Source organism: Chrysemys picta, chromosome 6 (assembly GCF_011386835.1).
Source record: "Chrysemys picta bellii isolate R12L10 chromosome 6, ASM1138683v2, whole genome shotgun sequence".
Taxonomy (NCBI): domain Eukaryota; kingdom Metazoa; phylum Chordata; order Testudines; family Emydidae; genus Chrysemys; species Chrysemys picta.
In genome coordinates, this window is record NC_088796.1 from 101,208,118 (window position 1) to 101,222,974 (window position 14,857).

General features: G+C 40.3%; 1 long non-coding RNA gene across 1 annotated transcript in view; it reads right to left on the minus strand.

Moving 5' to 3' along the window:
- Positions 1–356: 356 nt before the first annotated feature.
- Positions 357–14,857, minus strand: part of LOC135972241 (uncharacterized) — a 76,319-nt gene continuing 61,818 nt past the window's right edge. The window contains exon 3 of the long non-coding RNA XR_010588646.1: positions 357–1,346. This is a non-coding gene — a long non-coding RNA (uncharacterized LOC135972241). The remainder of the gene's footprint in view (positions 1,347–14,857) is intronic.

Consider the following 14,857-nt stretch of genomic DNA (forward strand, 5'->3'; position numbering starts at 1 on the left):
TTTGGTCCATTACTTCCGGTACCCCACTTGAGTGGGTGGATGGAATTGTTAGTGGACACTAACCCCACTAATAACCACCCTCCCTCCAGCTACCTTTTTTTTCCTCCACCTCCCTTTCTTTCCCCCTTATGACTGGAGAGTGTTAATAGGCCACTTCACCTTGAATGGTCCCTTGAAATATTTGTTAACTATTTATGCTAAAGAATCTGTTCCGCATTGTATTTAGCTGTGACACTCTGAGTACTTTTCCTAGTCCTGAAGAAAAGCTCTGTGTGAACTCAAAAGCTTGTCTTTTTCACCAACAGAAGTTGGTCCAATAAAAGATATTACCGCATCCACATTGTCCAATATATGATTTAATATTTTATATTCTATTATGTTTCAACATTATCACGACAAAATGTTTCATGTTTCTGAATTGAAGTTCTTCAGAATTTCTTTTCTCTGAGAAATCACAAAATTTTGACTTTTTTGTTTTGCTCTGAAATTAAACAAAATTTCCAAATGTTGGAATTTCCATGGCACAGAAATTCCATTTTCCAACCACCTCTACTGAGACCTTAATATAGGCCCCAAACAGCCACTTGATAGTAGTAAGGTTTTGTCCCTAATTTGTTGTGCTAGATTCAAACTGGTGTGCTAGAATAGAAAGTTTCCATTAATCCTGCTACCAAAATAGCTCTTTATTTTAATAACATGAGTTCTTTTTCCACCTCCACTTTAAAACCTTGTTCCTTGTCAGCCCTTTCTTCAAACCTAGTTTCAGAAAAATGTTCCATATGATCAATTTGACGTCATCTCGCTTATCTTCTTCCTGCTGCTCATTGCAAAGATTAACATTGATAAATTCAGGTTTGAGTAATGATCAACATTTCTTGATCACATGGTTGATTTGAGTCACATTCTCAGAACTAAAGCAGACTAAAATAGGACTCTGTACTATGGACCAAAAGGAGTAGTGAAGAATAGCAAGAAAAGACTACAGGCTTCCTTGTTCTTTTGATTTGTTTTGTTAAATCATACCTCAGAACAGAAATCAGAGAATAATTTGTAGCATTATAGTTCTGTTAGGTTGGTTGTTCTGTTTCATTAGCAATAAACCTCATTTGGATAAAATATCTAGTCTTGCTGTTCTGTTGCTCAAGATCATTGTGTCACCTAGTGAAATAGTTCTTCATATATAATAGGAAAAGTGGCCTATTTTTAAATTCTGACATGAAAGTAGCATTTTTTCAGCCTTCAATACTATATTACATCAGCAAAATAACAATGTTGAGATTGAACCGGAGAGACCTCTTCCACCACTTTTCTATCCTATGGACATTGTGTTTTGAAGTGTTCCCCACCTGTAAAAAAAAAAAATCCCACCAAAGTTACTGGGGAGCACAATATTATTGATGAAGCATTAACTATATAATATTCCTGGTGCAAACACCCCTCACTATATTACAATGATAATTTTGGCACTGTCATTTTTTAAGAAAACAGCAAAAGATACCAATTAACAATGAACACAAAGGATCTGATTTTCAAAGTATCAGAGGCACAAGGCAGCTTGCAAAAACATATGCCCAATTACATGCTTATTTTGCATGCACAATTACTGTGACTTCATGTGAAACCCTGGTATTGAAACTCAACTGGACATTTGCATGCGCACATGCTTGATTTGCATTTGCAATCACAGTAAATGCACATTCAGAATAAGTGTGCAATTATGCATGCACTTTTCCACATGGCCCTGAGCTTCTAATATTTGGAAAATTAGACCCTCAGGGTTATATTCTATTCTTCAATACACACAACTCCCACTGTCTTATTAGGAGTGTATTCAATGGTGGAATATATTTCTATATGTTCTCACAGCCCCCAAGTTTTACATTTAAATTGTCTTTGATATTTAAAAAGTAGCTGAAAAAATGAAATGTAAAAACTAAAATAAAATGGCTGAACTGATTCAATTATCTAATGTGCTTTAAAACAGAGAAGTAACTTAACTCCCTTGAGGAGGAGTTTGTAACTGAAATGCCAAGAGGTGTTTAACTACAGTATTGAGAGTTCAGCACCTTAATACTTGTACAATAAAACATTCTTGTGCTCTAAGGGTCTTTTCTTGGTTCTGTGCTTCACATTCATTCATGGAAACAAAAGGGGGGCGGGATTAGGGTTTGCAAAAAGGAAACTGGAAGGTAAAGAAGAAAATGAGAAAAAGCATTGGACCAATTAAGGAGCGAACTGGACAGATTCAAATAATAGAGCAAATAACCTTTGGTAGTCTAGTGGAGAGCAGAAAAGAAAGAAAGAAGCTTAAGTGGCAGGATATCAGAAGGAAAGAAGTTAGAGTAGAATTTTTATATCCAGGATTTACTCAGTTGAACAGATTAAGAAAGTCAAACCGTGTAAAATAAAAGATGGCAAAATTTAGTGGGTCTTAACTATATGTGAGAATAGTGTTATTAATGGGCATTTATAATGTGCCTTTCAGCTGCAGGCCTCAGAATGCTTTACACAAGTGGGTATTATTACCACCATTTTACAGAAAGAGAAACCAAGTAGTAAGCCACTAGCAGATCTACAAGTACAACTCAAGTAGCCTGACTTCCTCTCTGCTGCATTAATGAGACCTCTCCAAAAACTGAGTACAATGAGGCTGGCCCTTTGTGCATAATCAGTGTCAGTGTTTTACTACAGTCTATTTCCCTAGTTATTTGTGAGTGTCTTTCACATGACAACAGGGCAGAGAAAGCTATTTTTAAAAATAGGAAACTCAGTTGTAAACTCAGAAGAATTGGCAGGGAGACTCTGGGGGAAAATATAGTATCTGAAAAACTACTTTAAACTCATTTTTAAGACTTGCCTAGTTTCAGATTGATGTTGTCCCTTTAAAATCCAAAAATCTATACATGTGCTTACCAGATATGTGCATGCAAAATGTGGAATTTGTTCACAATTTAGGATGTCACTTTTGAACTTTAGGTATATGCAAATAATCACTCTGTTTATTAGGAATGATTTCCTGAGTCCTAATAATTATGTAATAAATAACTATAGTCACTTAAACAATTATTACACCTTGACAAATGTTTAATAACCAATTGATATTAGACATGCAAACTGAGCAGCTATTATTAGGAAAGTATTTTGTTTAGGTTTAACTTCTAAGAGTCATTAGCTCTAGCGCTTTAAATGTAACCCCCAATAAATATATTTGCAATGCATTCAAGTTGTTATTTATGTAACGTGGGTTCTATACCCATTTCCTTCTATGTAGCAAAAAGGGATGGGGTGAGGAACACAGAAAAGTAGAGCAGTGGCACTGCCCCATTTGCTCTGCCTCCCTTGTGGAGGCTTTTTCTTTCCTTTAGAAAGGATTGTGGCTCTGCTGCTTGTGGGGAGAGAGATCATGCTAAGGGCAGAGAAGCAGCTGCTTTCCATGCATGCTTCCTTCAGGTTATACAGGCAGCTATAGGCTGGGTTTTATAGATGCTGCTAGCAGAATAAACTTTCTCTGCATCTGCACCATTCTTGGCAAAATGGCAATACACAAATATGATGAGAACTACCAATGGAGCCATGCCACCTGAGAGGAATGGGAGTCCAGGCAGCTTAATGGGGCAGTACCTTTGCCCTTGATAGACAGGGCCGGCTCTAGCTTTTTTGCTGCCCCAAGCAGCAAAAAAAAAAAAAAGCGCCGCTCCCCAGCTCCCCCCGCCGAGCGCCGCGCCACCCCCCCCCGAGCGCCGCCAGAACCCCCCCGAGTGCCGCCCCCCCCCGCCGAGCACTGCGCGCCGGAGCCCACCCCCCCCAGCGCCAAGCCCTGCAACACCCCCCCCCGCCGAGCACCGCACCAGCGGAGCCCGCCCCCGCCCCCTGCCAAGCGCTACCGGAACCCCCCTCCAGTGCCGCGCCCGCATCACACCCCACCGAGCGCCGCATGCTGGAACTCCCCCTTCCCCCCGAGCGCTGAGCCCCGCGCTGCCCACCCCGGCCGAGCGCTGCGCCGCCGGAGCCCGCCCCTGCCCCCCGCCAAGCGCCGCCGGAACCCCCTTCCAGCGCCGCGCCCCCCCCTCGCCAAGCCCCGCGCAACCGGAGCCCGCCCCCCCAGCGCCGCGCCACCGGAGCGCCCCCCCCGCGGAATGCCATGCTCCCCCCGCCGCCCCTTACCAGGTGCCGCCTCAAGCATGTGCTTGGGTGCCTGGAGCCAGCTCTGTTGATGGAGCTCCCCATTCCCTTCAGATGCCCATTGATCTACTGGGCATGCACTATATGACCTATGCAATCTCTCCCCTACGAGGGAAACATTAAGTTACAAGCTTCCGATAGTGATGCTCAGGGAGTTTCCTGAGCCTTCTGTCTCTTTCCATAGGAGTTACCAGAGGAATATGTGATGTCATCCTATATTATTAAATCTAATTTTAATCATTATTTGGGACACTTTAAATATGACCAAGAAGCTCCAGCTGTTGTCTTTTAGATCAGGGGTTCTCAACCTTTTTCTTTCTGAGCCCGCCTTCCTCCACCCCCCCAACATGCTATAAAAACTCCACAGCCCACCTGTGCCACAACAACTGGTTTTCTGCATATAAAAGCCAGGGCCTGCATTAGGGGGTAGCAAGCAGGGTAATTGGGGCACTGTGAAGCTAAGTTGCTCAGGGCCCCAGACTTCAGCCCCATGCAGTGGGACTTTGGCTTTCTGCCCTAGTCCCCAGCAAGTCTAACACTGGTCCTGCTTGGCGGACTCCCTGAAACATGCTCGTGGCCCCCCGACCTCTGGTTGAGAACCACTGTCTTAGATTGTAAACACCTCAGGGCAGGAACTCTCTTGTTGCTGTTTATAGAGTGTCTAGTACAGTGGGACACTGGTTTGGGTGCATAGGGGCTACTGCTGGGCAAATAATAATCACCAATGGTTGCTCTTTCAGTGATCTGCAGTAGACTCATTTTCCAATAGACTCTGCCAGTCCTTCTTGCCCTGGTGGAATACCAGAGTCGATGGGAGAGCGCTCGGTGGTCGATTTATCGCGTCTAGACTAGATGCGATAAATCGACATCCGCTGGATCGATCGCAGCCCATCGATCCAGCGGGTAATGTAGACAAGCCCTGAGTGTAGAATTTGGCCCCTGTGTTTTTAAGATAACATCTCTCACTGGATTGAAAAAGTTGCCCCTACCATTAATTGCAATGAGTATTTTGTACTTTCCTCATATTGTGGTATGTTACACGTTAAAATAGCAACTGGCAAGCTGCAATATCTGGTGAGATGTGAAGAGACCTATTAATGGAATTAGTCTCCTAAATGTTTTACTGTGCTAAACACACTAGGAAACTAAACTCTGCCCTAAAATGCAGTACTGGATCATTGTTGTTAGAGTTATGGTGTGAATTAAGTCCCAAATAGCAAAGAAGTCTGGGGAGCAGTCCTCTATTGAAAAGAGACCTTCACAGTGCTATCTGTTTTATGGAAAATATCTAGGAACAACCTGAGTGTTTGTAGTGGAATAAGAAAAATCTCCCTTGTTTTTGAGAGCTCTTTAACAAAGGCTCATTTTGTTACAGAGTTTTCTTAACCCTTGCTTTTGTGGGAGTAAATCAGACCTTGAATAGTATTTAAATGTAATTTCTCACATAATATCTAAGCCTGCTTTTTAAACTCAAGTAGCAATTTAGTTACCTGGACTTTATTAGATAGTCCTGCTTCAAACCTCACCTCTTATTTGAACACAGTTTGTCTTTCATTTCAATCCAGTTTCAATGACTCAATCCCTCCTGCTAGACTAGAATATGGTAATAGAGACAATTATGTCATTGAGCATGCAGCACAGCTCTCAGGTTAAGGTTTCACACCTGGGTGTCATTATTCTCTCCCATATCAATTTATTATTTAAGGACTTATTATTTGAAAGCTCTTACAGTGCTCTGGCAATTAGAGTAGCAGAGATTCTGTCTGCATTAAGTGTATTTATTTTGCTTTCCTAGCTTTTTATGCCAGAATAATTAAATCCCTTTTTAATGTAGCAGTAACAAGACGGTTTTGAAACTGGCCAATACTGCCCAGATCCTTCTAATCACCATCAAAACAACTCCGGTACTAACATATATATGCGCATCTGTATTACAGACACACAATATTGTGGTATACAGATGTTATTAAAACACAGCTAAGTATTTCAGTTTTATTCACAATTGGTAATACAAACTGACTTTTCCCCATCTCATAGCAAAAGTACTGCAGTCGGAGTGTGGATAGTTACAAACTAGCTAACCAGTGGAAAAAATGTTCAATGAAATAAGCTGAAAAAAGGAACAAAATCCATCCAGCTTTAGCAGCACTAATACATATGGTATCTTAATTATGCTATCTATGGTACATTACCAAAACCTAGAACTCTGTGGCATAGCCCGTAAGAAATCTCAAGCACTAGACACATACCAAACCTGGCGGATGACAGTTTTTCCATTTAAATGGAATGGACACAAAAACACTATTTACCCAGTATTAATATGATGAGGCTGTAAACAGCATAATGACTTGTCTCTTTTCTCAAGAACATATTTACATCTGTTATTCCAAAACAAGCTTCTCCTTTATTGCTCCTGGAAGATTAAAGTTGCTACCTAAAAAGAAAAAAATTAGAAGGCACATCTTGAAATATATAAAATACATCTGGAGTCTTGTTAATTGTTTGTATACAGGAAAGAAACACACATGTGATGTGCTGAGGACTGTGTTGCAACTGTAACTTGTCACTTAGGGTACATCTACACTGCACGTCTTTATGGTGGCATGTAGAGTACATAAACTGCACGCCCCCCTTATCAGCATCATCATGTTCCTATTACGCCGCTGGCATTTAGGGCAGTGACAAAGGCACTCCACTCCTGTGTTTCTGGCAAGTCTTTCCCCAGCTGTACCCCAGGTTTTTCAGCTCGGCTTCCACGGCTCTTTGCCATGTTGTTTTCAGGCGACCTCGTTTTTGCTTGCCTTCAGGTGTCCATCTTATTGCTACTCTGGTGATGGAATCAGTTTCCATCTGAAGCACATGACCGATCCATCGCCAATGCCTCCTGGCAGTGATGGTGCTCATATCCTCTTGGCTGCACTGTGTCAATAGACCTTGGTTTGAGATTGTTCTGGGCCAAAAGATATGGAGGATTTTTCTGAGGCAGGTTGTACGGAATGAAGACAATTTGGACATGTCATATTTTCTCACTCCCCAGCATTCTGCATTATAAAGTAGTGTTGAAAGTACACAGCTCTGATAAATCTTAAGTTTGGTTTTGGTGTTGTATTTTGATGATTTCCAGAATGTATTTAAGCTCCTGAAGGTGTTCCTGGCTTTATTGATTTTGTTCCGGATGTCCTGGCTTGTTCCACTATCCTGGCTGATGGCGCTGCCCAAGTATGTGAATGTTTCTACAAAATAATCCTTTATTTGTAGTGGTGATGGTGAGGCAATATTAAAGGTCATGGTATCTATTTTATTGTGGATGATTCAGTTCAATTTGCTGGCTGAATGCATTGAGTAGAGTTGTTTTTTCTTGTATATAGTGTTGGGTATGTGATAGGAGAGCAACATCATATGCGAAGTCCAGGTCTTAAAGGAATGAGAAGAGTGTCCATTTAATGCCTCTTGGCATGTCTTCTATTGTACACCGCATTACCCAGTCAATACAATCTCTTCAACATTGCCAGACATGACACACCCCTGGAGTATTCCTGTTTTGACCTCAAAACTGAGCTCCCTGTTATCAGCACTGCATGTAAAGTTCAAATAGAAGCTTTTGATGACGTTGATTATATGAAAAGGAATTCCATAAACCCGCAGAATGCGGCATTGGCTGGTCCTGTGAATGCTATCAAAAGCCTTCTTAAAGTCTATGAAATTTATGTAGAGTTGCCATTCTACAAAACATAATAGAACAGTACTTAGAGTGAAGATCTGGTCTGTGCATCCACACCCTTTCCGAAAACCAGCTTGCTTTTTTCTGAGAACGCTATCAACTGCCTGATATATGCTGGACTATGCTCTTACACAATACTTTGCTTGGCACAGATAAAAGTGTGATACCACGCCAGTTATTACAATCACTGAGAGTTCCTTTCTTTGGTATCTTCACTATAACCCCATTGGTCCACTCATCTGGCACTTTTTCCCCTTTCCCAGACTGATGTAAATAGAGGGGTCGGGATAGATGCTGCTAATTTAGGATTTACCTTGAACAATTCTGGATTCAAGTTATTCTTGCCAGGAGCTTTCCCGTTTTTTAAGGATTTGATGGCTTGAATGATCTCTTCTTTAGTTGGGGTGTCTTTGTTGATATCAAGATCTTTGTCTTCCTCCTGGAGGTTTGCTTCCTCTTTAAGTGGCTCCCTGTTCAGCAATTCTTTGAAATGCTCTGTCCAGCACATTTCTTATTCTTTTTCGGTTGTTAGTAGGCGTCCTTCTTTGTTTCTGATGAGAGTGTTTGTTGGTGTCTGCCATTTACCACTGATAAGCTGTGTCATTTTGTAGACGGTTCCTTGTTCACCACGAGCAGCTGCATCCTCTGCTTCTGTTGCCAGATTATCAGTATAATGCCATTTGTCGGCTCTCACAAGGTGTTTAACCTCCCGGTGTGCCTTGCCATACTGCTTGTGGTATTTGTCCTTTAGCTTCTGGGATTGTGTGTCTAAAACTCCTTCCTTCTCTTCTGCCTGTAGCCTAGACAGGCTTCACTGCTCTGTTTATAAATTGCTGTTACTTTAACTGCAGAACGAAGGCTTTCTGTATTTCAAGGTACTTTAGCTTGTCAATATCATAATGTCTATGTGCCTTGTTTGGTGGACCCACACTTCTCAGTTTTAGCTTGATGGAGGCTGCCACAAGGTGGTGGTCACTGCCAACACCTGCACCCCTTTTCACTTTCACATTTGTCAGTGAGCGTCGCCATTTGCCATTGATCATGATATGGTCAATCCGGCTCTTATCTCTGCCATTTGCAGAGCACCATATCAGCTTTTGAATTTCACAAATGTTCAAATAGGGTTCCGCCAATGACTAGGTAATTCATATTACAGAAATCAACAAGCCTTTCTCCATTTTCATTCATAGTGCCACACCCATGTCTTCCCATTGCTCTGTCATTGTTTGGGTTGTCCTTACCGACCTTGACATTCAGGTCTCCCATGACGATAGTTAGGTTGTGGTGTGGTACTCTCTCTAACTCTGCCTGTAGTGTAAGGTAGAATTTGTCCTTTACTTCTCCATCACTGTCATTTCTCGGAGTATAACACTGAACCAGGGTGATATGTTTCCCTTTCAGTCTGGCCCCCCTTAGCATATGTATAAACAGCTGAGTAAATGGTGAGGCACTGCTTAGGCAAGTAAAGACATGCATGAACCATTTGGGTATGTACCCTACATGGCTCTCTACCTGCCCAAGCATTGCCTTCCCCATCTACCTACTACCTGTAGCAGCTTAGTGTCCCACTGCCTCCCCCTGTCAGAGCATTTCACAGCCATGTGTAGCTACAGACTGCAGTGTGGATGCAGTCTGCCTTTCACTGTGGCAAGTAGCTACACATACCCTATACAGCACCACCAGTTGTATGCAGTGTAGACATACTTTTTAAGAGTATGGGAGGAGAGGGGGTGTTTCCTGGTCATGCTTGCAGGTTAGGGGGCTCTGTTGCAAAGTGTGCAATGATAGTTAGCATGGAAAAAGCCAGTTAAAAACAAGACAGGGTGAGCTGTGCTTCTCTGATTTAAGGAGCTGCGTGCATCTCTTTCTGTAGTGAACTCCAAGAAATAAAGTAATGTTGCATTGCAACCTTCCAGCAAGAGAATTTATATTTTATCTAAATTTCTCTGTGTGCAGAGCAACATACTGTGACTAGAGCAACATACACACATCAACAAATTCAGAAGTTATGCATACTATAGTGTAAGTTACACGTGAGTAAGCAGGAGTTATCTAAACTCCCTTTCAATTAGTAAGTGTAACTAACTTAATGAGTAATTTACATCATACTATGGGGCAAACCAAACAAAAGACTGTAGACTGTAGCAGAAACAGCAGCACACAACACCTCCTATGTTAACACACACTGATCCCTTTTGCATTTACCTGTCAATAATTCATATTTATTTACTGGTGTTTATCAACTTATGTCATCTTACATGTCACCTCTGAAACAGGGTAAATGCATATTTATCTCTACAATGTACCCAAGCTAGATTGATATCTATTTAGTTATTAAATATGCTTGTATTTTGTCTTTTGTGCTTTGCATTTTATGCACATATAGTAAAATGCTCAATAAAATACTATTCAAATAAAATAGGAGGCAAGAGAGAAGTGAAAATTAGACAAAGGATGAGGAAAGCATACAGTGCCCAGTCATCCTCTCCTAATCCAGGAAAGGGCAAAATGAATTCCTAAAATTATTTGAGGTTCGCTCTCATGAAGCTCACCATTCCATGCTCCCAAACCCAGTTGTCACCTGATTTTGATCTTCTACACTAGAAGAAGTGGAAGGAATATCTGGCTCACACAGTATGGTTGTGGCTGAAAGAAAAGTCAGACAGATTGCAAAGGCTGAAGGAGAAGACAAACAAACAAACAGGACGAATGTTCTGACGACTTACATCCCCAAATATTCTCCTTGGCATGTAGCTGCACAAACTTACAACACAAAAGTGGACCCACACAGAAGACAGGCAAACTCTGAAAAGAGTGTGATCTGAATTAATCGGGAATGGATCAGAGCAAATCAAAAATACTTGGTATGCTACTCCGGAAACATAACTTACTACAGGACTGGGATGGAAAGTTATTATGCTACTTAGAGGAGCATTAACCTGATGTCAGAAAAATCTGCACTTCAAGTCATGAAAATATAGCTCTTTCAATCAATGTCTAAGCATACAGGAGCTAGCCAGAAATGGTGTGTGTTATGTGACCTTCATCTCAGACAGCAAGGGTCTTAGAATAGTTCCCTTCATTTCCAAAGAAGGCCCCTTACTACAGGTTTCACCACTTCATGCATTATAGTGCAGTGCTCCAATCTTCCTTAGAAGTGTATCAAGTTTATCTCTTCAGTGGTGCTGCTAGCCATGCTCACTATTATGTATTACAACCATATTTTGTCATGACTGAATGGCAGCCATTTTACTTTTACAGCCCCTGTCACCGTGCTAAGTTCTGACATGACATGTAATGACATACAGTACCAAGAAACTGAGCGGTGTATTTGTGGGGTTTTGTTTGTAAGTGTCGCAGCCCTTTCTCAGACATCTTGCAACAGAAGGCAGCATGTGGTAGACAAAGGGCAGCATCAAAAGTAATGGCCTTAAAATTTTATTCTGGGAAGCATCTGGCTCACTGACATTTAGAAGTGGGCTTCCAGCAGTTTTATTTTGGCAGTGCACAAGACCACCATAGTGCAGAGCAAATAGTTGAGACAGAGCATGAGCTGGAATAAAGCAACAACCAACCCAAACCTCAAAATGAACCTGACTGAAGGTCAGAAAGACTGGGTTTCTCTCCCATCATCCCTCACTCATTAATCTGTATTGAAAAGGAGTCTTATGTAAAAAGTTTTGAGAAACAAGGCTAAGTTTTGAGTCCGTACTTTTGCCTAAGTGAAGTTTTTGTGGGAGATTTTCAAAGGCACAAAGAGCAGGTAGGCACTCAACTCCCATTGACTGTCAATGAGAGAGGATACCTTACTCCTTTCTACTCCCAGCATTAACAGAGGTATTGGAAGGGCTGCACTAATAATATATATGGGTATCATAGGAGAGGGGTAGGCAAGCCACTCAGAAGACATTTATTCTCCACCCTTTATTCAGATAATGGTGGTAATTGTAGAGGTAAGGGCTGAATTACATGAGTGGAACAATTCCCTTAATTCACACTTTTCTGACAAACAGATTATAGACTGTATAAAAATGACGACACACAGGGAGCTTTTATACATTTCAGATATTTTTGGTTTGTGAAGGCACTTAAAAATAATTATTCCCTTCCCCAGGTGTTGCTAAGCAGACCTATAGTGGGCACCATCTATTTCAACATGAGTAGATTAAAAAGAATTGCACACATCAATGAAATTAGGGAATCAGAGACATGGAATTGGCAGCATAACATAAATTAATTATCTCTGAGGAAATCCATGTTATTGAACCTCACTAAAAACAAAACCCCAGTAAGCTTAAGTCCTCCCTAGAATCAAAATTTAAAAGGCAATACACAAAAATGAATAACCATGAAGCAATAAAACCTTGAGCCACAAGAATTCTCTTCAGATACTCTGCTTTAAAAAAAAAATACAGTTTGAGTTGCCATAGACTTAGCTGGCTGCACAATATAATCATTACTTGCACTGGGCAAATAGTACCAAAATAAAATAAACAAACAAAGTCTTCATGAACATACGTTTGAATAAAACATATTCACTGGTTTAACAGGACTTGTGATCCTTTTTATTCACTTACAGAAGAAGTCATACAAATATAATATATTGAACAAGCTGTTCACTGCAAATAGTTAAATAGTTTGCCTATCTCTATTCATGGCTGAGGATACAGCTGTACAAAGCATTTAATAGCTTGGATTTGTAAAGCCAATCTGGGGCTGGAACCCACTAGGGTGTGGTGGGTTTCTCAGCGTCAGGGTAGACACCAATTCCTGGAGGAGATGGAATGACCAACTCATGGGCTAAAGGCTGAATAGTTGGATCTGAGATTGGATGATCCATTTGTGTCTGGAGATGCAAGAGACAAAGGGTGAATGTCTTTGATATGATAGGCTACATGAGTAATTGAACAGAAACTCCTGAAGAAGTAGACTGTGGTAAGACTATTACTCAGCATAGGATTTCAGTTAGGAAAATAAGTGTTCTTTAGTTCTTGATAAGATTTATAAAAGTTTACTATCTCTGATAAAATTTTCTTGCATTTAATTATTTTGAAGTGTTTATGTTATGGTAATTGCTCTTGAACACCTGGTTCATTCTTGCTATTTTGTTAATACTTAGTCCACAGTTTTTGTAGACTTCCAATTAATTCATTTACAATTTTGCTGCGGTTTTTTTTATCTGCAAGACAATCACCAGAAAGGCAAGACATTTAAGTCTAATTTGACCACCACTGAAACAAGCTATTAAATATATTGGGTAAATTCCTGTCCCCAGTGAAGTTAATTGGAGTATTGCCATTTACTTCAGTGGGACCAGGTCTTCATCCATAGCATCTTTTAGATTGGCACATTATTTAAACTAAAATAAACAAACCTTTTAGAAAGAAATCAGGGAATTAACCCTTATCCCGGAGACTGTCATATGACAAGAGTAAGTACTGATTTCATGGCAGTTACTTTTATTCAACCCACACCTCTAAAAATAATCCTCCCACCCCAAATTCACTTGTTATGCATGGCTAATAGGTGTATACTAGAGACTGTGACAGTAGGACTAAAATCTGTCGCTCCTGAGCAGGACTTACACACTGAAAAAGGGAGAAATGAGAAATTTGCATCATGTTTCTGAAACACAGCGAGTAGAGAGTGACAAGATTTACTTCAATTGGGCTCACTATTATTATTTATTGAATGCAACAGTTTGCTTGGTGTTGTATGTCTACCGTGCATCATGCCCCTTGGCCTGAAGAGCTGTCAAGACACAGACAAAATAGTTCTCAAGCTTATAGTCTCTTACACAAGGGGATTCTGATGCACTTTAGCATCATCATTAGTATTAATATCAGAGCTGGAATTATTCATTGTCCAGAGCCAGAAGGAAGAATGGGGCCACTAGGATCATTTAGTTAAAGGACGTCCAAACCATCAGTGCAGCCTTCATTTGAGCAAATTGCCAAGAACCTAAGGGCTGCCATTTACCAAAACAGGCACATCTGCAGTCACACCCTCATCTTTAATATATAGCCACAGTATGCATTTCTCTATCTGGATCTGCCAGCATAGCCCACCACTGGAGACTACAAGTCCCCAGCATGTAATGGCTCACCATAGGTCTCTTAATTGCTTAAGTCACAACTATTTTTATTTGAACCACAGAATTGGAAAACATTTGTTTCCAACACTACTACTCAGTTTGGAAATCCAATTTTTCTTCAAGTTCCAAGTAAAATATCCTCCTATACACGACACATTTCAGTACATTTTTCTGTTTCAATGCATAAATGTAACACTCACCAAATGAACAAACTATAGCAATACTAAAAAATAAAGAAAAACTGCAAAAATGTTTAATCTGCAACAAACTCTATGGGATACACTAATATAGACTTTTATTTTTAAACAAATGGCAAGTAGCTATCAAAAAACTTTGGTTCATATTTGCTGGGCAGCTTGGATTTCTCTGGTGTGCAGTAAGATCAAATTCGACACTGCACTACATCATTCAGATAAACAAGTTTTGTGACCTTACATTTCCTGTCTGTTCTCATCCATATTCACTTTAAGAGCCAAATTTAATACATTTATTCCTAGCACTGGTACTTTCAGAAATCCTTATTTAGAAGACAGTGATGCCCATGAAAACAGGTAACATTTAAAAAGATTAAAATAAAATTTATTTAGAGTCCACACTCCTGCTTTAAATGTTATGCAAAATAATCCTTTTTAAAAATAATATTTATTACTATACTATTCCTTTGGACGTTCTTATAATCCATATGGATGTCACATTTTTTTTTTAAACACACTATTACTGAGCTGTTGACCTCTGTGATATGCTGTGGCAATGAGATCTATAGGCTAATTGTATGTTGACTGAAAAATATTTCTTATCAGTTTTGAATTTTCAACCTTTCAACTTAATTGAATGTCCCCTCATTCTTGAATTATGAGACA